At 48.4% G+C, this 24,509-nt stretch overlaps 1 long non-coding RNA gene across 1 annotated transcript; it reads right to left on the bottom strand.

Annotated features, from left to right (window-relative positions):
* Positions 1 to 2,577: 2,577 nt before the first annotated feature.
* On the bottom strand, positions 2,578 to 24,103 carry LOC141102367 (uncharacterized). Its single transcript, XR_012235088.1, has 3 exons — positions 24,041 to 24,103; positions 4,656 to 4,735; positions 2,578 to 2,742 (listed from the first exon to the last, which is right to left on the bottom strand). It is a non-coding gene; the product is annotated as an uncharacterized lncRNA (long non-coding RNA).
* Positions 24,104 to 24,509: the final 406 nt, after the last annotated feature.

A 24,509-nucleotide genomic window follows, 5' to 3' on the forward strand; every position in this document is an offset into this window, starting at 1 on the left:
GGTTAATAGAGGATGTGCTTCTGTGCTGCAATGTTTTAGTGACCGGGTCTGAGGATGGTGTATCTGTCACCTAGAATAATAACTGAAGCCCTCGGGAGATTAATAGTTGTTGGCCAGTTTGGAGTCCCTGTATGCCAGCCAGTCTCCCCCAGGGTTCCATCAGAGGTTTCCTCAATTCCTTTAGCTGTGGCTGATTAACCTCCCATTTGATGGTGTCTGAATACTTCAAGGCCCAAAACCACTTGGTGGGGTCAGCTTCATGGCAAAGATCTTTTTTGCCACCTGTAAGAGTGGCATTCTTAACACTGGCCACCAATGTAAGGGGCATTTTTTTTCCTACTGACCACCAATGAATTGGTTTTAGAAGGGGTTCAAGACATAACATTTTTTTTCAAGGGTTCCTCTGGGGCAAAAAGGTTGAAAGGCTGTTGTATGCCATGTCAGCTACAAAGCATCTAAAAAAAAAGCCAAAAAAAGGTGAGAACTGTGCAGAAGCACCATGACACAGCTGGCATTTTGACAGCGAGTCCTAGGGGGCAGGGCTTGATATTTAATGTAAAACAATAATGGACATTCTCTGCCAAGGTTATTTTTAATACTGTGTCTTCTGCAGATCACTGAACAAACTATGTCAGCAAAATATCTAATTCTTGTGTCTATACTAAAAAAATCTCCCCTTTCCAGGGACCCAAATACAAGTTTGTCCTGAAGGGCCCTGATCAGGCACTGTCCCAGCCATGGCTCCAATTCATGTGTATACTTGACAGGGGTCCCATCTATGGTAACTTGAGGTAAATGAGAATTTGTGAAATAATTAATAGGCCCGAGAGAAAGTTTAGGGGCGACTGTGTGGGTAGAGTTGAGAGTTCCCCAACAGAGGTTCAGTGCCCATAAGGGAGAGTGATGGAGGACAGCACCCGTGAGGAGTAGAAGAAGGTTACTTCCTACTACTGGGATGTAAAGCTCATCACAAACTTGGGGTCCTCTCCAAAGACACCAGCTGCTGGAGTGTCGCTGATGGACGCTACCTTTGCAGGTATGCAAGGGCAGCACATAGCTCGAGCTAGGGCCGTAGGAAGAAATGGTTCCTGCACTTGGATTTTGTAAGCAGTTGCACTCTCAAGTAAAGTTTTGGAAACTTGTTTCCACCTGGTCTGAAGTTTCCTAAAAGGATGTAATGCAATTAACCATCACCATCCCATGGTTCAGGTCACTAAGGTACGAAAACATCAGTAAAAGATGGTGTGAAGATGCAAGGGCTACCTAGGGTAAGGAAAATATAAGCAGTCTGTCATGTGTGTGCTGGAGATAGGGTGAATAGTCTCTTGCAGGAGGGAGTTGTCAGCACTCTCTCCGTGAGTGGTCCATCTGCCATAGCAACGTGAACAGGCTCAAACTGCAGTGGTCCCCAGCCTGTATCCAGGTATTGAAGTGCATGCTTGGAGTCCATGCCATGTGCATGGCAGGACCCCATATCATTATTGGGAGTGAGGTAGCTGTGATACACTTGATGGGTGGATGTGGACAGAGCTCCGTATGTCCCTCCTAAGTGCAGATTACAGGGGGTGGTGTACATTGTCATGGGGAGAGATAAGTGGAGATTGGGTAAGGTGCAACTGTACAGTCATCTCTAAAAGCAGAGGCCCACCTCAAGGCTGAGTATTCCCCAAAAGCAGGCTCAGACTTGTTCTAGGACACAAGAGCAAAAAGTACCCACATGTACTAAAGGGATCCTGTTGTAGGAGCCTAAAGTAGTCCAAAAGAACCCACCCTGTGGTAGGCCTCTCATGTGACCCTTGCTTGGTGCTCAACTAGGAGTTAAGCTTTGGGGATGCAACGACCACAACAAACCACCTACTCAACATGCCAATGAGCTTCAGCTCCCAACCAGTCCCCCACTACTCCCCAGACTGAGCCTTTACAGGAGACTCTATAGTGACATTCCATGCCAGGTATTTCCTGATCCTCGGTCCCCGTTCTTCCTTTACTCTTGTCACAAAATAACATTTTCAAGAACACATACATGCACAAAACATAAATGAAAGATGGAAATTTTTGTAAGCCGATAATTCTGACAATCAGTGATCTGACCAACACCAACAATTCGCTAGGCAGTATATCATAGCACACAAGGGCAGCATGATGAAATTCCTTGGATCTTCCTATGTGGGAGGTTCTCATCATAGTAAAGCCTACATAACCTTCACTGAAGCCATCACTGGCTGCCTACTGCATCATTCAGAGATAGATATTCTGGGGGTTATTTACTAAAGGAAAATCCACTTTGCACTGCAAGTGCACTTGGAAGTAAAGTCGCTGTAGATCTGAGGGGACATGCAAGGAAAATAAAAAATCAGCATTTTAGCTTGCATATGATTGGATCATAAAATCAGCAGAGCTTCCACTCATTTTAGATCTACCCCTTAGATTTAGAACGGCTGCACTTCCAAGTGCACTTGCAGTGCAATGTGGATTTGCCTTTCGTAAATAACCCCCTCTGTGTCTAATATGAACAGTGATGCCACATTGCCCCATCCAACATTAGCCAGCCCCTTCCAGCATAGACTTACTGTGGTGTCTGACCCCTCCTGGAAGGGGAAGAAGCTTTCCCTCTGCTCCTCTCCCCAGGAACCGTTCACCCTCGAGTTCAGGACTATCTTGTGCTTGTCTCCAAGGAGGTCAAATCGAGGTGCAAAGTGTAACACTAAATTATTTTCATCTTTTCCAAAGTTTATGGAAAACCTAAAAAGACAGAAAGAGCAATTATTCTGCTCGGCTGACCTTGTTGAATATCGTACTGGAGTCATTCACCAGTGGTACTCCCATGGGTTTCAGAGTTACTTCTGTCACTTTTAATCTTTCATAATAGCAAACTATATAAATTTTAGCTAAAGTTTTTGGAGACTTAAAGCCATAAAGGGTTTGCTTTAAAAAAATTAAGACAATTTTACACAAATGGGGTCCTGGTAATACATGTCCCCATACCAAAAAATACCTAAAGTGAACCTATAGCCTGGATATGGACATACAAGCATTTACATATTCTTAACAAGCAGTAAGTAAGCTTTAAGAACCCTCTATACTATTTAATCTGAGCAACTCTCCATAAAAGTGCAAAGTGCTTCAAATAAATATAAAATCAATAGTATGTATAAGTGTAAAAAAATGAGAATACAAGGAAGATAAATAAATATAACAGTGATAATACTCCACATCAAATAATGATGTAATGTGACGTGCTACAAAAGGGGGTTGGCTTAATGAATAAGAAAACTTAAAGACAAAAGTGCCCCCATGTGAATTCAAAGAAAATAATTCAAGTTAATAAATGCCAGAAAATGGGAAAAAATATAAATATGTATAAATAAATAAAAAGTAACAATGGATGATATCAAAAATAAACTAAAAAAGTCCAAACACATATACGTGTGTATATGGCTATACACTTAAAAGTAATAGTGCAGGAGAGCGTCTCTGTGATGTTGACTAAGGCGAAGCCTTCGCCTTAGTCAACATCACAGAGACGCTCTCCTGCATTCCTGTTAAAAGACTTGCTTTGCTGACATCCCTTCTTCACTCACAGACTATTACTTTTAAGTGTATAGCCATATACACACGTATATGAGTTTGGACTTTTTTATTTTATTTTTTATATCATCCATTGTCACTTTTTATTTATTTATACATATTTATATTTTTCCCATTTTCTGGCATTTATTAACTTGAATTATTTTCTTTGAATTCACATGGGGGCACTTTTGTCTTTAAGTTTTCTTATTCATTAGGCCAACCCCCTTTTGTAGCACGTCACATTACATCATTATTTGATGTGGGATATTATCACTGTTATATTTATTTATCTTCCATGTATTCTCATTTTTTACACTTATACATACTATTGATTTTATATTTATTTGCAGCACTTTGCACTTTTAGGGAGAGTTGTTCAGATTAAATAGTATAGAGGGTTCACATATAATTTATCACCTTTGAACAGTGCCACTTCCCCATAAATAGATTTTTTCTGACTTTAGAACCTCACTTAGGTTGAGGGAGCAGAGTGACCTGAGCAACTTCTAGGAAAGTGAACAGGGGGAGCTGAGCTACTGCTGAGAATGCCAAGTCCCATCTGTGGGAGGGAGAAGGGGAGCTGAACTAACAAGGTAAAGCTGGGAAGGGGAGCCGAGTCGTTGAGTCACTGCTGGGAGATGGAGGAGCTGAGAAGTCACTAATTTGTGCCCTTTCACTCCGTTGCCATTCCAAGGGTGTTGGAGCTCTAACTAGGTAGGGGATAGTGACAAAGTGCTTTCTACTGTAAATTTTGACAACATCTTTAGTGGGGTCCATGAGGAGAGAAAGATAACAATGTATGTCAGTTGTCATATTTCAGATGATGGCTGATAAGTCCAACAAGTTTTATCCAGGATGACATTTTGTCACAATGTAGAAGAACAAATGTTTGAACTAAATTAGCTCTGAGCAAAACAATCTGATGTCGGGTATTTGAGGGACCACACGCCCCAAATTCCCAGTGAGGGGTCAGTAGGATGTATTGTACACAGAGAACACTTTACTGCTTTTGGCAAAATACTGTATCATACAGAGAGCAGATGTATATTGTATAATGAGAAAACTAGGATAGAATCTTCACCTACGCTTTACAGTCCTTCGGAATGAATCCCTCCACCTCCACACTGTGACCGGGTTTGAAGATGAAGTTATTTAAGAAAAAAGTCTGTATGGGAGAAAAGGAGAGAATTACACCCTGTATAAAGAGAGAGAGGGGGGGAGATCTATACACCCTGTATGTAGACAGAAGAGACGTCTCATGGTTGCAGTTACTGTACTCAGGATACATTTGGGATTTTTGTGGGTCTTAGCACTTTGTCAGATCCTTTATGTGGGGGAGGGGAGGGAGCTCAGACATCTCCAGCAGATCACAAATGTCTTCTAATAACAGATCAATGACTGACAATATATACATTTTCTCTTATACTGTCCATGTCATGTATGCCAGCTGACCAGACCTTTATATAACTTATAGTCCTATCTACAGACAGCCAGGCGGTGCCAATTACTGACCGGCATAAGGCCTGCCCAGCATTCATGTTTAGTAATAATTATCTACTTGGTGTGTACAGTATGAATTGAATTCTGGTCAGCATATTAGTTTGTTGTCATGTGTACATCAAATATCTGATCTGTCTGGAGTATACCCCCTACCCCACCCCCACCTTCCATCCTACATGGAGAGAGGTAATGATCTGCCACAATGGAGTAACCCAGAGGGACTGGACATGTCACATTTCAGAATAGGACCATTAGATTTATAAAACTGCACAGCAAATGGTTAATACAATCACAAAACAAGTGGGAGACGGAGGACAAAGGGGGAGACATGGAAATAAGAAGTCACTAAGAGTAAGCATAGAGCAGAGGAGTGACTGAGCCATTCCAGTATATACCGTATACTAAGAGTACCCAGGAAGACAGACCCAGCTCTGTGCCAGGATATCAAAATACATTCATCACATCCTAAACATAAATAACTGGAAGGACAAGAACTAAAATCTTGACTTACACCCAACACCAATATACCAACCACAACCAGCAGCATTATTTGCATCACTGCCCTCACCCAGCAACCCTCCACCCACTGCACCACCAACCACTTCCCTCACCCAGAAACCCTCCACCCACTGCACCACCAACCACTGCCCTCACCCAGCAACCCTCCACCACCAACCACTTCCCTCACCCAGCAACCCTCCACCCACAGCACCACCATCCACTGCTCTCACCCAGAAACCCTCCACCCACTGTACCACCAACCACTTCCCTCACCCAGCAACCCTCCACCCACTGCACCACCAACCACTTCCCTCACCCAGCAACCCTCCACCCACTGCACCACCAACCACTGCCCTCACCCAACAACCCTCCACCCACTGCACCACCAACCACTGCCCTCACCCAACAACCCTCCACCCACTGCACCACCAACCACTGACCTCACCCAACAACCCTTAACCCACTGCACCACCAACCACTGCCCTCACCCAACAACCCTAAACCCACTGCACAACCAACCACTGCCACTCACCCAAAAACCCCCCACCCACTCCACCACCAACCACTTCCCTCACCCAGCAACAGGGGCGGACTGACCATTGAGCCACTGGGCCACTAGGGGGCCCCATCAGGGTTGCCAGCCTCAGTAAAATCAGGGACAGTATGTATAAATCTGTGTTTTTTTTACATCTGTCTGTGTATACTGTGTGTACATGTATGTGTATACTGTGTGATTGTATACTGTGTGTGTGTATACTGTGTGGCCCCATAATCTCTGATTGCCTGGGGGCCCCATGAGTTATCAGTCCGCCCCTGCCCAGCAACCCTCCACCCACTGCACCACCAACCACTTCCCTCACCCAGCAACCCTCCACCCACCACTGCCTACACAACCCATTTGCTCAGCTTTTGCAGCTTCCATCGGTGCTCATACTCAAATTAGCTGCCATTCTGCTTCCTTATCAGACAAACTTGTGATCAGCTGCACTTCTACCTCTTCATATATAGGAGGTCTGCAGAGGGCGGAGCCAGTCAGAAGGGAGGAGTCACCCAGCCCCGAAGGATCACCCCACCCAGAAGGATCACCTCGCCCAGAAGGACCACCCCGCCCAGAGGGATCACCCCGCCCAGAGGGATCACCCCGCCCAGTGCTCCCTGGACTGAGAATTGTTCCAGTAGCGCTCATTACAGAGAATGAATGAAATGTGGATCCGGTGTGACTGAGCATGGGGCGTCCATCGTCACTCTGCTGGGATGTCACCACTCACCACAAACAGCAAGGGGGCAAAAGATGACTATCCTCAAAGTCATTTCTACAACACAAAGGGGGAGATTTACTAAAACTGGAGAGTGCAAAATCTGGTGCAGCTGTGCATGGGAGCCAATCAGCTTCTCACTTCAGCTTCTTCAATTAAGCTTTGCCAAAAAAATCCTGGAAGCTGATTGGTTTCTATGCAGAGCTGCACCAGATTCTCTACTCTCCAGTTTTAGTAAACCGACCCCAAAGTAACAATTTCCATTCCCTGCCCCCCACCTCACATCCCGATACCAACCACTACATCCCTTGGTAACTTCTTTGTCTGAGTATAGATCTTTGTTTGTCCCAATCATGTTTGAAGCCATTTCCTGCTGATGGACTCACTACCTCTGCTGGAGGTCTATTCCGAGCATCAACTACCCTTTTAGTAAAATATTCCTTTCTAAGATGAGTTTGGAACTTTCCTCCAGTTAGTTGGAGGTCATGTCCCGTGTTCTTCATCTTGGCTTCATATTGGAAATCCCGCCCTCCAGATCCTTACTCACCCTCTTGATATATTTTAATGTTCTGGTCATGTCCATCCTTTCCCTTCTTTCCTCCAGACTGTACATATGAAGTCCCTGAAGTCTCTCCTGATATGTTTTATCCCTTAACTCCTTCACCACCAGAACTCTCCTCATGGCCGGTCACACTCGTCCTGCAGGAAGATACATTCCACTACATGAACATGAATCCCCCTTCATCCCCATGTGACTTCTTCATGTTTATGTGCTGCAGCGTAGAACACGGGACATGCTGGATTTTTGCACATTTACATGCATTATGTGGGCCGATTGAAATAAATGATATTTGCCGATATCATGTAGTGTTGTGTTTGTTCTTCTGTCTCACCTCTATGTATTTTTTCTGTTGTACTAAACTGTATCAGGTTACTGTTCTGTTGTATGCTGACATCTAGTGGTAGTTTAGAGCAACTACAATTTGTTTGACTTATGTGATTTGCTATCTCCCTGTGTTCTCCCCTCCTGTTTAGTGCTAGTTAGTGTAGTCCTAGCTACACACCCCCTGTTTCTACCATAGTCCCTCAGTCAGTGTTAGTTCTTCTCTGAGATACAGTGCAGGAAAGTCATTGTCTTCTTACACTTTAAAGACTGGACACACATCCTCTGTACTGTTCTTATCTGAAGTAAAATGGCATTCCATTATTAATGAGGAAAGCTGCCTGTGGATGGTGCCAGGTCAGCAGGTGATTATACTGTCTGGGCAGACTGGGCGGACGATTGAAGTACGGCAATGTATAAAGCAGCATTGGAAACAGAACACAGATTCACCATGAAAACTTCCTGTTACTGGTGATACAAAGTCTGAATTGGCTTCACAAATAGTTGAATATATCTTTGTATGGATTGTGCATTGAGAAAAGTACAATATTATTTAGGGGCCAAATAAATAATTCTATGGGGCTGCCCATGGCCGTCATGTTGTGTTTGGACTTGCTGCAATATGGATGATGTTCTGGTGTTGGAAACCTGAACTCCGACCCGCCATCAGAACCGGCCGCTCCATATAATCCATGGCCACTTCAGGAGCCAAGAACCTACCTCACAGCAGGGGGGTAATACACACTGTGGTATATGTCAGAGCTATATACATGTATAATAATAATAGTGTGTGACTGTGGGGGGAGGGGACATTAGAGTGTAAGCTCCTCTGGTACAGAGACCGATGTGATTGGTTCAGTGTTCTCCGGGTGTCTTGGAATATCTGTGCATATGGCTGTGATCATCATGGGACATCTGTGTACCTGGGTATGGGTGGCTTGTAGATCTCGAAGTAAATAACGGGTGGGAAGAGAGTAAAGCTGGCAATAGAGGTGAGAAAGGGAAGGATCTCACCTGTCTTTATCCTCAGTCGGGTCGGGACGACTCGCAGGGAAATCTCCGGGGATCGGAGGAGGATCGTGTTTTCTCCTCATCAGTACAGAAATGTCCCTGGTGACAGATAACGTCTCTCAACAAGTGTCACATAAACACTGAAGACTTCTTTCATGTCCATCAATCATCATTAGATACGTCTTGTTTCTAATGATACAAAAAGGCAACTTGCCACACACAAGAACATTCTGTACATTCCCCTCCCCCGGGGTCTTACCATTCCTTTGACCTATAACCGGAACAGCAATCTTGTGAATTTGCAAAAAACCTCCCTTGAAATAGTTTTTTGTATAATATATTTTATTTTTTTAATTGATTTCCCAGTATGATTTTACAAAGTAAATGCAATATCAATCAAGCAATAAATAAATAGAAACTGGAAAAATGCAAAAATAACTAAATAAAAAATGGGGAATATAGTTATAATAATATACAAGAAAAGTATTTTAACCCATGAAAATATTTCCTTCCATGGGGGAGTATAGGCGAGTGACAGTGACCTTCATGAATCCTATACTATCTCTCTGAATGACATCTGTGAGGAGTATTGGATTGAGTGGTGGCTGGTGCTCACAATTTTTGTGAGGGCACAGACTGAAAAATTCTACTTTTAGTAATGCAGGGCTATAAATAGCCATATATCAGGTGATTATGTATCATTACTGCTAGGTAAAACTGTACGCATCAATTTCAGCCTCACTGTGCCCATTATGAATGGTTCCCACCTTCCCTGCGCTGAGTTCCCGGGTCTGTACACCCGCTGTGCCCATTATGAGGAGTTCCCACCATCTCTGTGCTGAGTTCCCGGGTCTGTACACCCGCTGTGCCCATCATGAGGGGTTCCCACCATCCCTGTGCTGAGTTCCCGGGTCTGTACACCCGCTGTGCCCATTATGAGGGGTTCCCACCATCCCTGTGCTGAGTTCCCGGGTCTGTACACCCGCTGTGCCCATTATGAGGGGTTCCCACCATCTCTGTGCTGAGTTCCCGGGTCTGTACACCCGCTGTGCCCATTATGAGGGGTTCCCACCATCCCTGTGCTGAGTTCCTGAGTCTGTATACCCGCTGTGCCCATTATGAGGGGTTCCCACCATCCCTGTGCTGAGTTCCCAGGTCTGTACACCCGCTGTACCCATCAGGAGGGGTTCCCACCATTCCTGTGCCGAGTTCCCGGGTATGTACACCTGCTGTACCCATTATGAGGGGTTCCCACCATCCCTGTGCTGAGTTCCCGGGTCATCCCTGTGCTGAGTTCCCGGGTCTGTACACCTGATGTGCCCATTATGAGGGGTTCCCACCATTCCTGTGCCAAGTTCCTGGGTCTGTACACCCGCTGTGCCCATCATGAGGGGTTCTCGCCATCCCTGTGCCGAGTTCTGGGGTCCATACACCTGCTGTGCCCATTATGAGGGGTTCCCACCATCCCCGTGATGAGTTCCTTGGTCTGTACACCTGATGTGCCCATTATGAGGGGTTTCCACCATCCCTGTGCTGAGTTCCCGGGTCTGTACACCCGCTGTGCCCGTTATTAGGGGTTCCCACCATCCCTGTGCTGAGTTCCTGGGTCTGTACACCCGCTGTGCCCATTATGAGGGGTTCCCACCATCCCTGTGCTGAGTTCCCGGGTCTGTGAACCTGCTGTGCCCATTATGAGGGGTTCTCACCATCCCTGTGCCAAGTTCCCAGGTCTGTACACCTGATGTGCCCATTATGAGGGGTTTCTACCATCCCTGTGCTGAGTTCCCGGGTCTGTACACCCACTGTGCCCGTTAGTAGGGGTTCCCACCATCCCTGTGCTGAGTTCCTGGGTCTGTACACCCGCTGTGCCCATTATGAGGGGTTCCCACCATCCCTGTGCTGAGTTCCCGGGTCTGTGAACCCGCTGCGCCCATTATGAGGGGTTCCCACCATCCCTGTGCCGAGTTCCCGGGTCTGTACACCTGCTGTACCCATTATGAGGGGTTCCCACCATCCCTGTGCTGAGTTCCTGGGTCTGTACACCTGCTGTGCCCATTATGAGGGGTTCCCACCATTCCTGTGCTGAGTTCCTGGGTCTGTACACCTGCTGTGCCCATCAGGAGGGGTTCCCACCATTCCTGTGCAGAGTTCCCGGGTATGTACACCTGCTGTACCCATTATGAGGGGTTCCCACCATCCCTGTGCTGAGTTCCTGGGTCTGTACACCTGCTGTGCCCATTATGAGGGGTTCCCACCATACCTGTACTGAGTTTCCTGGTCATCCCTGTGCTGAGTTCCCGGGTCTGTACACCTGATGTGCCCATTATGAGGGGTTCCCACCATTCCTGTGCCAAGTTCCTGGGTCTGTACACCTGCTGTGCCCATCATGAGGGGTTCTCACCATCCCTGTGCCGAGTTCTGGGGTCCGTACACCTGCTGTGCCCATTATGAGGGGCTCCCACCATCCCTGTGCTGAGTTCCCGGGTCTGTGCACCTGCTGTGCCCATTATGAGGGGTTCTCACCATCCCTGTGCCAAGTTCCCAGGTCTGTACACCCGCTGTGCCCATTATGAGGGGTTCCCACCATCCCTGTGCCGAGTTCCCGGGTATGTACACCTGCTGTACCCATTATGAGGGGTTCCCACCATCCCTGTGCTGAGTTCCTGGGTCTGTACACCTGATGTGCCCATTATTAGGGGTTCTCACCATCGTTGTGCTGAGTTCCCAGGTCTGTACACCCGCTGTGCCCATTATGAGGGGTTCCCACCATCCCTGTGCTGAGTTCCCGGGTCTGTACACACGCTGTGCCCATTATGAGGAGTTCCCACCATACCTGTGCTGAGTTCTTCTTTACAAGTGTGGTCTCAGATCTGGGCATTCCTCTCTAGGGGTCCAATCACTGACTGACACCCTCTCCAACCAACATTACTTTTTATCTCTTCCAAAATGTTCAGCAGATCAGTACATTCTCTGCACTCATTTAAGGTGGCCATAGAATAGATGATTCCTTTTTAATTTAATTCCTACTACGGCCACCTTAAATGAGTGCAGAGAATGTACTGAGCTGCTGAACAGGTCAAAGAGATATAAGGTAATGTGGGAAGGAAAGGGTGGCAGTCAGTGATTGGAATGTGAGTGGGATCTAAAACTGGAGGATGAGAGCATTGAAGATCAATGCAAACAGGAGATAGTGAAGGAGGGGGATCTTGTGATAGGGAAGAGAGAGGGGAAGTAAAGTTGGAGATTAAAAGTGCTGCTGTGGAGTCACTCAGGACACAGTGATAATAGCCCCTTCTGCCCCCCTAAAGTCCTGGCATGTACTGTACCTGGAGATTTCTGTGTGATCCCTCTGTGTGCACTGCTGAATGCCGAGTCCGTGTCACAGGGAGATGAATGGACAGCTGCCTCTGCGTGGACCTATCACTCCCTGACTTCCCTGAGCCCACCACCGTTCTTCTGCTGGTGATTCCCCTCACTTGCTGAAGGAGACAGGCAGCATGTGAGCCAATGACACAGCAGGTCCAATAAAAACCCCACCCTATGGACCCGCCAATCAATTACAACAACAGGAAAACTAATGCTAGAGGTGGAGTGTTCAGGGCGCAGAGCTTATAGCCCCGAGCACACTCTGAACTACGCCAATAGAGCTTCTTAGCCCCAATCACGTGTTTACACATGGGTCATGCCTCCAATAACAAACCTGTGTCCGGCACCCTTAACACACCCACTTAAAGGGACACTTTTTTGAGAATTTTTTTTTTAATAAGTAGCTTTGGGGGGCGGCACCCCAGCACCCCCTATTGACAGGCCACCACTGATTGGATCCATGTACTCCCCCATGTCTTATAGAATGTTTCATAGCCCCCCTTACACTTATGAACCCAGCATTCTACCTCCATAGTCCTATCTACCTCTAACTTTTGTCTACATCTAAGAGGAAAGGTAATACACTCTTCTTATACACTATATTGTCAAAAGTATTGTGACACCTGCCTTTACACGCACATGAACTTTAATAACACCCCAGTCTTAGTCCGTAGGGTTTAGGGATGAGCCGAACACCCCCCGGTTCGGTTCGCACCAGAACCTGCGAACGGACCGAAAGTTCGCACGAACGTTAGAACCCCATTGACGTCTATGGGACTCGAACGTTCGAAATCAAAAGTGCTCACTTTAAAGGCTAATTTGCATGGTATTGTCCTAAAAAGGGTTTGGGGACCCGGGTCCTACCCCAGGGGACATGTATCAATGCAAAAAAACCTTTTAAAATCGGCCGTTTTTTCGGGAGCAGTGATTTTAATGATGCTTAAAGTAAAAAAAAAAAAGTGAAATATTCCTTTAAATATCGTACCTGGGGGGTGTCTATAGTATGCCTGTAAAGTGACGCGTGTTTCCCATGTTTAGAACAGTCCCTGCACCAAATGTCATTTTTAAAGGAAAAAATCTCATTTAAAACTGCTTGCGGGTTTAATGTCATGTCGGGTCCTGGCAATATGGATGAAAATCAGTGAGACAAACGGTACCCCCCAGTCCATTACCAGGCCCTTTGGGTCTTGTATGGATATTAAGGGGAACCCCGCACCCAAATTAAAATAAGGAAAGGTGTGGGGCCACCAGGCCCTATATACTCTGAACAGCAGTATACAGGCTGTAGGTTTGTTGTTAAGTAGAATCTGTTTGTCATTTTGAACGGGTACATTTTTAACGTGTTTAGCTCCAGCCAAAATATCTTTTTTAAGCTTTTTGGAAAACATAGGGAAGGGTTATCACCCCTGTGACATTTGTTTTGCTGTCTTTCCTCCTCTTTAGAAGATTTCACCTCACTTTTTGTCCCAATGACAAATGTTTTTTGAGAATTTGGGGTTATTTGTGGAACAAGGATTGGAAAGCATCAGTGGAAAGGAGAAATGTTTTTCCCATATTAACTCTTACAGGAGAGAATTTCCCTTCCTAGGGGTAGATTTCATCTCACTTCCTGTTGTCTCCTTCCGTTTGCAAGTAGGAGTCGTTTGTAAGTTAGATGTTTGAAAGTAGGGGCCTGCCCTATATACTCAGCAGAAATTTGGGCCTTAGGTGTTGTTGTGGCCACAACACTGTAAGCCCTCACAGGGCCCTGCTGTGAAATATTAGATAAAGAATTGTAATTACATGCCCCTGTTGAAGAGGGGCAGAAAAACTGGGCCTTTGGTGGTGGTGGTGGTGGTGCTGGTGCCACAACACTGTAAGTCCTCACTCGCTCTTGGTGGGTGCAGAAATGGGCCCTGCTGTGAAATATTAGATCAAGAATTGTAATTACATGCCCCCGTTGAACAGGGGCAGAAAAATTGGGCCTGTGGTGGTGGTGGTGGTGGTGCTGGTGCCACAACACTGCAACCCCTCACAGACACTTTAGTTGGAACGCAGGAAGGAGCCCTGCTGCAAAGTATTGCATCAAAAATTGTAATTACACGCCCCTGTTAAACAGGGGCAGAAAAATTGGGCCTTAGGCACTGGTGGTGGCGCCCAGAACCAAAAATGTTCTTACAAGCTATCAGCGTGATGATTGAGGAGGAAGAGGATAATTACTCAGGGATAGTCACTCAGCATCAGCATAGGCAGTCTTTGAAGGGATCTGAGATTTCAAAAAAAATTATTCGGTTACATCAGCATCAGGTGCTTGGTAGCTGGTGGTGATCCAAGACTGATTCATTTTTATGAAGGTCAGTCGATCGACCGAGTCGGTAGACAGACACACCCTGTGATCGGTTACCGCGCCTCCAGCAGCACTGAATGTGCGTTCCGAAAGAACGCTGGATGCAGGACAGGCCAGTAGCTCAATTGCATACTGTGCAAGCTCTGGCCAGTGATCCATCCTCAAGACCCAGTAACCCAGAGGATTTTGGGTGGGAAAGGTGTCCAAGTCTGATCTTGCCCCTAGGTATTCCTGCACCATGTAAAACAGACGCTGGCGATGGTTGCTGGAACCGATCATACCTTCGGGCTGCGGACCAAAAAATTGTCTGAACGCATCGGTCAGACGGCCACCTTCTCCACCGCTCCTTCTTTGACTGACCGAAGCCTCAGCAAAACGTTGTCCAGAAACAGGAGTTTGTAACCTCCCAGTCTCTGGGAACGCATTGCACAGACCTTTCTGCAAGGCCTCCCGAAGATGTTTCATCCTCTGCTCCCTCTGTGCTGGCAAGATAAGGTCCGCAACCTTACCCTTGTAACGTGGATCAAGGAGGGTTGCCAGCCAGTATTGGTCCTTCTCCTTGATACCACGAATACGAGGATCCTTACGCAGGCTTTGCAGGATCAGGGAGGCCATGCAGCGTAGGTTTGCTGAGGCATTTGGTCCGGAGTCCTCTGGGTCACTAAGGACGACATGGTCCGCAGCCACCTCCTCCCAGCCACGTACAAGTCCATGTGTTTCTTGGGACTGATCCCTTAAAGACTGCTGCTGATGCTGAGTGCCAGGCTCCACCTCCATACTGACAGAATCTTCCTCCTCCTCCTCCTCCTCCTCCTCGTCCTCTTCCTGTGTGATCGGCGGGCACGTAGGAACACTGTTTGGATAAAGGGGGCCTTGAGAGCTAAGGAAGTCCTCCTCTTCCTGCCTCTGTTCTGCCTCAAGTGCCCTGTCCATTATTCCACGCAGCGTGTGCTCCAACAGGTGGACAAGGGGGACAGTGTCACTGATGCATGCACTGTCACTGCTCACCATCCTCGTGGCCTCCTCAAATGGTGACAGGACAGTGCATGCATCCCTGATCATGGCCCACTGGCGTGGGGAAAAAAAACCAAGCTCCCCTGACCCTGTCCTGGTGCCATAGTCGCACAGGTACTCATTGATGGCCCTCTGCTGCATGTGCAGCCGCTGCAGCATGGCCAACGTTGAGTTCCACCTGGTGGGCATGTCACAGATTAGGCGGTTCTTGGGCAGGTTAAACTCCTTTTGGAGGTCCGTCAGCCGAGCACTGGCATTATATGACCGGCGGAAATGCACACAGACTTTCCTGGCCTGCCTCAGGACATCCTGTAAGCACGGGTACCTGCCCAAGAACCGCTGCACCACCAAGTTAAGGACGTGAGCCAAACAGGGCACATGGGTCATTTGTCCCTGTCGGAGGGCAGAGAGGAGGTTGGTGCCATTGTCGCAAACCACCATTCCTGCCTTAAGTTGGCGTGGCGTCAACCACCTCTGAACCTGCCCCTGCAGAGCTGACAGAACCTCTGCCCCAGTGTGGCTCCTGTCCCCCAAGCACACCAGCTCAAGCACCACATGGCATCTTTTGGCCTGCGTACTTGCGTAGCCCCTTGAACGGCTACGGAGCACCGCTGGTTCCGAGGACAAAGCACAGGAAGAGGCCATGGAGGAAGAAGAAGAGGAGGGGGTGGAGGAGAGAGGTGTGTCACAATCATTAGCATTTTGGAGGCGTGGTGGCGGAACAACCTCCAACACTACTGCACCTTGTCTTGCATCCTTCCCAGCTGCCAGCAGAGTCACCCAATGCGCCGTGAAACTTAGGTAACGTCCCTGTCCATGCCTGCTGGACCATGAGTCAGCGGTAATATGCACCTTACCGCTGACCGCCCTGTCCAGCGAGGCATGGACATTGCCTTCCACATGCCGGTAGAGAGCCGGAATCGCCTTCCGTGAGAAAAAGTGGCGTTTGGGTACCTGCCACTGAGGAACCGCTCATTCCACAAACTCACGGAAGGGGGCAGAGTCTACCAACTGAAAAGGCAGCAGTTGAAGTGCTAGCAATTTTGCCAAGCTAGCATTCAACCGCTGGGCATGTGGATGGCTGGGAGCAAACTTCTTTCGGCGGTGCAGCAGCTGGGGCAGGGAAATTTGCCTGGTACAATCTGACGTCGGTGTACCAAAAGCAGATTGCCCACAAGTACTTGGCTGTGACACACCTAATTCTACACCTTCATTCCTCTCAGTGCATGTTTCAGAGAGGACTGAAGGTATAGTGGGGTTGGAAATCTCAGCTGATGAGGAGCAAGGAGAGGTCCTCTTTGTTCTTTGGTGTGGGTCTTTTAGATACGCTTGCCAACGAACTGCATGGCAGGTCAACATATGTCTGGTCAAGCATGTGGTAGCCAAGCGGGAGATGTTTTGGCCACGCGAGATACGCTTGAGACATATGTTGCAAATAGCAGCGGTGCGATCTGATGCACTCGTCTCAAAAAAGGCCCACACCAAAGAACTTTTTGAATAACGCGCAGAGACTGCAGCGCCCTGCACATGTGGAGCTTTGGGGTGTGATGCAGTCAATGTGCTGCCCTTATGATGTGCCACCTCCTCCTCCTCCTTCTCTCTCCTATCAGGCACCCACGTTGAGTCAGTGACCTCATCATCCCCTCCCTCCTCATCACTGGAGCAAACCTGGCAGTATGCTGCAGCAGCGGGAGCATGACTGCCAGATTGCTGTCCTTCTTGGGCACCCCCTCTGTCCGTGCTCATGTTACTGCCTTCATCGAGCTCAGTATCATCATCAGAGCCTTCCAAACGCTGGGCATCCTCCTGGAGCATGTACCCAACACTGTGGTAAAACAGTTCGAGGGACTCCTCAGGAGGACATGGTGGGGCTAGGGAAGGAGTCACTGATGACATTGAGCCGAGGGAAGAGGCCGCTGCTTTGCCAGACAAAGTACCCTGGGCATGGGTGAGAGAGGATGAGGAGGATGAGGACGGCTTGGTCATCCACTCGACCAAGTCTTCCGCATGTTGCGGCTCAACGCGGCCAGCTGCCGAAAAAAAGGCCAAGCGTGTCCCACGGCCATGTGCTGATGAGGATGCACCGTCTCCACAACCAGCACTAGACACAGAGCCTGCTTGCCCTCTCTTATTGGCTTGTGACTGTCTACCTCTCCTTCTTGGCCTTCCAGACATACTAATGGCCTGTAGCTGCACTAAGCTGGGATATATATATATATATGTACTGATACTGCAGCTAGCAAAATCAACTGCCTGCCTGTAGTATGAGAACACCACCAACCTTCTACAGGTAGCTTTAGCTGAACACTGTGAGGTGGACGCACCCCACTAACTTGTAGGTTTAGCTGAACACTGTGAACAGGACGCACCCCACTAACTTGCAGGTTTAGCTGAACACTGTGAACAGGACGCACCCCACTAACTTGTAGGTTTAGCTGAACACTGTGAACAGGACGCACCCCACTAACTTGCAGGTTTAGCTGAACACTGTGAACAGGACGCACCCCACTAACTTGTAGGTTTAGCTGAACACTGTGAGCAGGACGCACCCCACTAACTTGTAAGTTTAGCTGAACACGGTGAGCAGGACGCACTGCACTAACTGTAAATAGTCTAACTGCCTGACTGTGGTACTAATAAGATCAAAAAAACACCAGTAATTTTCTTCAGGTAGCTGTATATACTGTAACAAGACAAGCCTGCCTGTCAGTAAGAAAATAACAGGAACGGATCTAGCTGAACACTGTGAGCAGGACGCACCGCACTAACTTGTAGGTTTAGCTGAACACTGTGAGCAGGACGCACCCCACTAACTTGTAGGTTTAGCTGAACACTGTGAGCAGGACGCACTGCACTAACTGTAAATAGTCTAGCTGCCTGACTGTGGTACTAATAGGATCAAAAGAACACCAGCAATTTTCTTCAGGTAGCTGTATATACTGTAACAAGACAAGCTTGCCTGTCAGTAAGAAGTTAACAGGAACGGATCTAGCTGAACACTGTGAGCAGGACGCACTGCACTAACTTGTAGGTTTAGCTGAACACTCTGGGCAGGACACACCCCACTAACTTGTAGGTTTAGCTGAACACTGTGAGCAGGACACACTGCACTAACTGTAAATAGTCTAGCTGCCTGACTGTGGTACTAATAGGATCAAAAGAACACCAGTAATTTTCTTCAGGTAGCTGTAAATACTGTAACAAGACAAGCCTGCCTTTCAGTAGGAAGATAACAAGAACGGATCTAGCTAAACTGAATACAGTGTATATATATATATGCAACACCTGGGATGCATATATATACACAATACACTGTAAGTGCAGCTAACTGACTGACTGTTCTGCCTAATCTATCTAACTCAAATCAAATGTCACTGTCTGTCTCTCTCTCTCTCTCAATGAACACCGGAACACACACTACACAGGGCCGCCGTGCAGGCGGCCTTATATAGTGTGGGGCGTGTACTAAATCCCCTGAGCCATAATTGGCCAAAGCCTCCTTGGCTTTGGCTAATTATGGCTCTCTGTTCAGGCGGCGTTGTGATTGGCCAAGCATGCGGGTCATAGTGCATGCTTGGCCAATCATCAGCCAGTAATGCACTGCGATGCCGCAGTGAATTATGGGCCGTGACGCGCCACACGAATTTGGCGCGAACGGCCCATATCGTTCGCAATTCGGCGAACGGGCGAATAGATGATGTTCGAGTCGAACATGGGTTCGACTCGAACATGAAGCTCATCCCTAGTAGGGTTCAATATTGAGTTGGCCCACCCTTTGCAGCTATAACAGCTTCAACACTTCTGGGAAGGCTGTCCACAAGGTTTAGGAATGTGTCTATGGGAATGTTTGACCATTCTTGCAGAAGAACATTTGTGAGGTCAGGCACTGATGTTGGATGAGAAGGTCTGGCTCACAGTCTCCACTCTAATTCATCCCAAAGGTGTTCCATCGGGTTGAGGTCAGGACTCTGTGCAGGCCAGTCAAGTTCCTCCACCCCAAACTCACTCATCCATGTCTTTATGGACCTTTCTTTGTGCACTGGTGTGCAGTCATGTTGGAACAGGAAGGGGACATCCCCAAACTGTTCCCACAAGGTTGGGAGCATGAAATTGTCCAAAATGTCTTGGTATGCTGACGCTTTAAGAGTTCCCTTCACTGGAACTAAGGGGCCAAACCCAACCCCTGAAAAACAACCCCCCCCATCATCCCCCCTCCACCAAATGATTTGGACCAGTGCACAAAGCAAGGTCCATAAAGACAGGGGCTCAACTGCCTCCACTCCGTGTCCCAGTTGTATTGTATCTTCTCTACTTCTGAGATGAGCTCCATTATGTCTGCTTTAGTTGTTAACTCTTCAATATATTCCCTTTGGGCTCGGTTCACACACCACAGTCCATTTAACATTGTTTCCTGTGGGACATGTTTTCATCCATGTGTTTTTCAGCCACTGTGTTTTTGGAAAGGGTCAGGGGCTTTTTCTCCACAACAGGTTGCAGTTTGCGTTTAATAGACTTCAGTGGACCCCCAGTAGATTCATTCTTGATGTGTTTTGCGCCTTGTGTTTTTTTACAGGCTCATCATATAATGTGAAGCGTCCAGCTGGAGGTGCTCCCTGGGTAACCCTCTTCTAGCCGGCCAGCAGTGTGGAGCTGCATGTCAGGCACCCTACAGGATCCACCTCACTGCTGGAACCAGCGTGGAATGCAGTTACCAGATGTGACGTCAGGAGGGGAGGTGATGCATTTTGGAGCATGCGCACAATCTCCTTTTTATGACCCTGAGTGCGGCACAGCAGATCCTGTAGGGTGGAGGCTTCACATTATATGATAAACCTGTACACCTTTTCTCTACTCAGGCTATTAAAGTCTTGTTTTTTATTGCACTTAGAAGAGCCTTCTTTCTGCTTTATCTTTTACCAGAGTTCGCTTCTCCCATGAAGTGCTGCTGACATGTACCATAAGACACCCGCCCACTACCCGACTTGTCTTCATTGAATCATAGAGTTTGAACTTTCAGTTTCCTGGATGGTCTTTACCTAGAGCGCCCCGTATCCCGCTATACTATGTGTCCAAAGTCACAGGTTAGGGTTAAGGTCTACAGTTAGAGATAGAGTTTTGTTTAGGGTGAGCTGTAATTATTAGGGTTAGCAGTAATTGTTAGGGTTAGAATGCTAGAAGGGGGTGGGGTCACCCGGTTACGTCACCAGGTGGCCCCGCCCTTGGCTATATAACAGCTGTCACCACAAAAAGACAACAGTTGGCAGGATGCCTCCCAGCTAGGCAAAACTATTTATTTTTTCCTATTTTTCAGGTCCATCGGGCGCCGTGATTGAAGATGAATGGCCATCGCGGGACACTTTTTTTGTAATAAAAAACGTACGTGAATGCACTTTAATCAATGGAAAGTGGTGTTTGGTGCATTTTAATTTGAGTATTCATGACACATACACGCTCCATGGATACACTATAATATAATGCAATATGTTGCATCAAATGGGCAGTAACACACAGAACTATATGGTGTTAAACTTACAGTAACACAATGAAATATATGGCGTTAAACTTTCAGTAACGCAATGAAATATACAGCATTAAACTTGTAGTAATGCACAGAACTATATAGCGTTAAACTTGCAGTAACACACGGAACTACAGTATATGGCGTTAAACTTGCAGTAACACACAGAACTATATGGCGTTAAACTTGCAGTTACGCACAGAACTATAGGGCATTAAACTTGCAGTAATGCACAGAACTATATAGTGTTAAACTTACGGTCAGGGCTTTTTTTCTCAGAGAATAGGTGCAGGAACCAACCCTCCCCAGTCAACTCCCGGCCCTCAGCCCCACCCACTCCCTCCCACAATCCCACCCCTACTGACCCCAATCTCGCCATTCCTTGCTTGAGGAAGAAAGGTAAAATAATGTCAAATATTAGCATCTGCATTCATAGCTCAACTCCCACCCACTCCAGTCAGGGAGGTCCCCCTCCACATGTTACCCTCTCTCACCTTCCCTCCCCATCTGAAGCTCACTGTCTCCCACCTGTCTATAGGTCACCCTCTCCCACATCCAGAGCTCACCTTGTCTCCCCATTCACAGGTCACCTTCTCTCTCCCCCATCAACAGCACACCTTCCCTCCCCATCTGAAGCTCACCGTCTCCCCCATCCACAACCCACCTTCCCTCCCCATCCACAGCTCACCCTCTCCTCCTTGTGTACAGGTCACCTTCTCTTCCCCCATCCAAAGGTCACCCTCTCCCCCATTCACTCTCCCTCCCCTATACACAGGTCACCCTCTCCCTCACCTATACACAGGTCACCCTCTCCCTCCTGTATACACAGGTCACCCTCTCCCTCCCCTATACACTGGTCACCCTCTCCCTCCCCTATACAGAGGTCACCCTCTCCCTCCCCTATACAGAGGTCACCCTCTCCCTCCCCTATACACAGGTCACCCTCTCCCTCCCCCATTCACAGGTCACCCTCTCCCTCCCCCATACACAGGTCACCCACTACCTCCCCTATACACAGGTCACCCTCTCCCTCCCCTATACACAGGTCACCCTCTCCCTCCCCTATACACAGGTCACCCTCTCTCTCCCCTATACAGAGGTCACCCTCTCCCTCCCCTATGCACAGGTCACCCTCTCCCTCCTTATACACAGGTCACCCTCTCCCTCCTCTATACACAGGTCACCCTCTCCCTTCTCTATACATAGGTCACCCTCTCCCACCCACATTCACAGGTCATCCTCTCCCCTATACACATGTCACCCTCTCCCTCCTTTATACACAGGTCACCCTCTCCCTCCCCCTCCCCTATACACAGGTCACCCTCTCCCTCCTCTATACATAGGTCACCCTCTCCCACCCCCATTCACAGGTTACCCTCTCCCTCCTCTATACACAGGTCACCCTCTCCCCTATACACAGGTCACCCTTTCCCTCCCCTATACACAGGTCACCCTCTCCCTCCCCTATACACAGGTCACCCTCTCCCTCCTCTATACACAGGTCACCCTCTCCCTCCTCTATACACAGGTCACCCTCTCCCTCCCCTATACACAGGTCACCCTCTCCCCTATACACAGGTCACCCTCTCCATCCCCTATACACAGGTCACCCTCTCCCCTATACACAGGTCACCCTCTCCCTCCCCTATACACAGGTCACCCTCTCCCTCCTCTATACACAGGTCACCCTCTCCCTCCCCTATACACAGGTCACCCTCTCCCTCCCCTATACACAGGTCACCCTCTCCCTCCCCTATACACAGGTCACCCTCTCCCTCCCCTATACACAGGTCACCCTCTCCCTCCCCTATACACAGGTCACCCTCTCCCTCCCCTATACAGAGGTCACCCTCTCCATCCCCTATACACAGGTCACCCTCTCCCTCCCCTATACACAGGTCACCTTCTCCCTCCCGTATACACAGGTCACCCTCTCCATCCCTAATACACAGGTCACCCTCTCCATCCCTAATACACAGGTCACCCTCTCCCTCCCCTATACACAGGTCACCCTCTCCATCCCTAATACACAGGTCACCCTCTCCATCCCCTATAAACAGTTCACCCTCTCCATCCCCTATAAACAGGTCACCCTCTCCCTCCCCTATACACAGGTCACCCTCTCCCTCCCCTATACACAGGTCACCCTCTCCCTCCCCTATACACAGGTCACCCTCTCCCTCCCCTATACACAGGTCACCCTCTCCCTCCCCTATAAACAGGTCACCCTCTCCCTCCCCTATACACAGGTCACCCTCTCCCTTCCCTATACACAGGTCACCCTCTCCCTCCCCTATACACAGGTCACCCTCTCCTTCCACTATACACAGGTCACCCTCTCCCTCCCCTATACACAGGTCACCCTCTCCCTCCCCTATACACAGGTCACCCTCTCCTCCCCTATACACAGGTCACCCTCTCCATCCCCTATACACAGGTCAGCTTCTCCCCCCACAGCTCAACCCCCCTTCTCTTCCCCACGTTCCACAGTTTACCTTAGCGTGCAGCCGTGCGCTCTCCCCCATCCTCAACTCACTTTTGTACCCTCTGTCAACATGTAACCTCTGCACCCCCATCCACAGATTATCTATCTGTCCCTCCACATTTCACTTCTGCACCCCTGGCTACAGCTCCCCTTAATCCATAGCACTCAACCTCCAATATTTCACCTCTGCACCCCTAGCTCCCCACACAGCTCTCACTGTACACAAATAAACCCCCTATCCCCAGCTCTGACCTCTGCAGAACAACCTCAACATCTCCACAGCTGTCTCTCTGCAGTCTGCACAGCCACCCCTCCCCTCCTTCTCCCCCCTTTCCCTTCGCAGCTCTCACCTCTTCAAATCTTACAGCTCAGTTTATCTTCACAGGATTAGAACAGTGCAGTCTGCTCCATTCTATAAGGTAGAACAGGCTCTCCCCCCTCAGCCTACTGTGTAGTCTCCTCTGTGCAGAGTCACCTGTCAGATCATCAGTGTACACAGAGCCGAGGAGGACTTTCACAGTGCTTCACTCGGCTCCGTGCTACACTGATCTGACAGGCAGCAGGGCGACAGAAGATACCTCTGGAAGACCCAGATTAAAAAACTCCTTACAGTTGCAGCGTCTTGATCCAGAGCACCTATCATCAGGTGTGGGGAAGGTGCTCTGAGTGCCGGTGTTCTGCCATATAGTGTCCTCGTATCAAATAGTGTCCGCCTCGTACTGCGCAGGCGCAGCGCCTGCGCAGTACGGAGGAGCAGGAGATGCCGAAAATGCCCGAAGTTGATCAGCTGACCATCAGCTGTACACGATGGCAGTGTAAGAGGGCCCCTCGCGGGCTCGCTTCGCTCGCCGCGCTTCGGGCACGGCCTCGCTGCGCTCGGCAAATATTTATTCTAACTCTATGTCCACTTGGATAGTAGGGAATGATCCTGGACATAGGGTAAGAATAAATGCGCAGGCGCCGTGTACAGCTGACGATCAGCTGTTGAACTTCGGAGACTTTCGGCGTCTCTTTTGTCCTCCGTACTGCGCCTGCGCAGTACAGGGAGGACACTATATGATAGGGGACTGAATTCGATA

This window comes from Aquarana catesbeiana, linkage group LG07, assembly GCF_042186555.1.
Source record: "Aquarana catesbeiana isolate 2022-GZ linkage group LG07, ASM4218655v1, whole genome shotgun sequence".
In the NCBI taxonomy this organism is placed as follows: domain Eukaryota; kingdom Metazoa; phylum Chordata; class Amphibia; order Anura; family Ranidae; genus Aquarana; species Aquarana catesbeiana.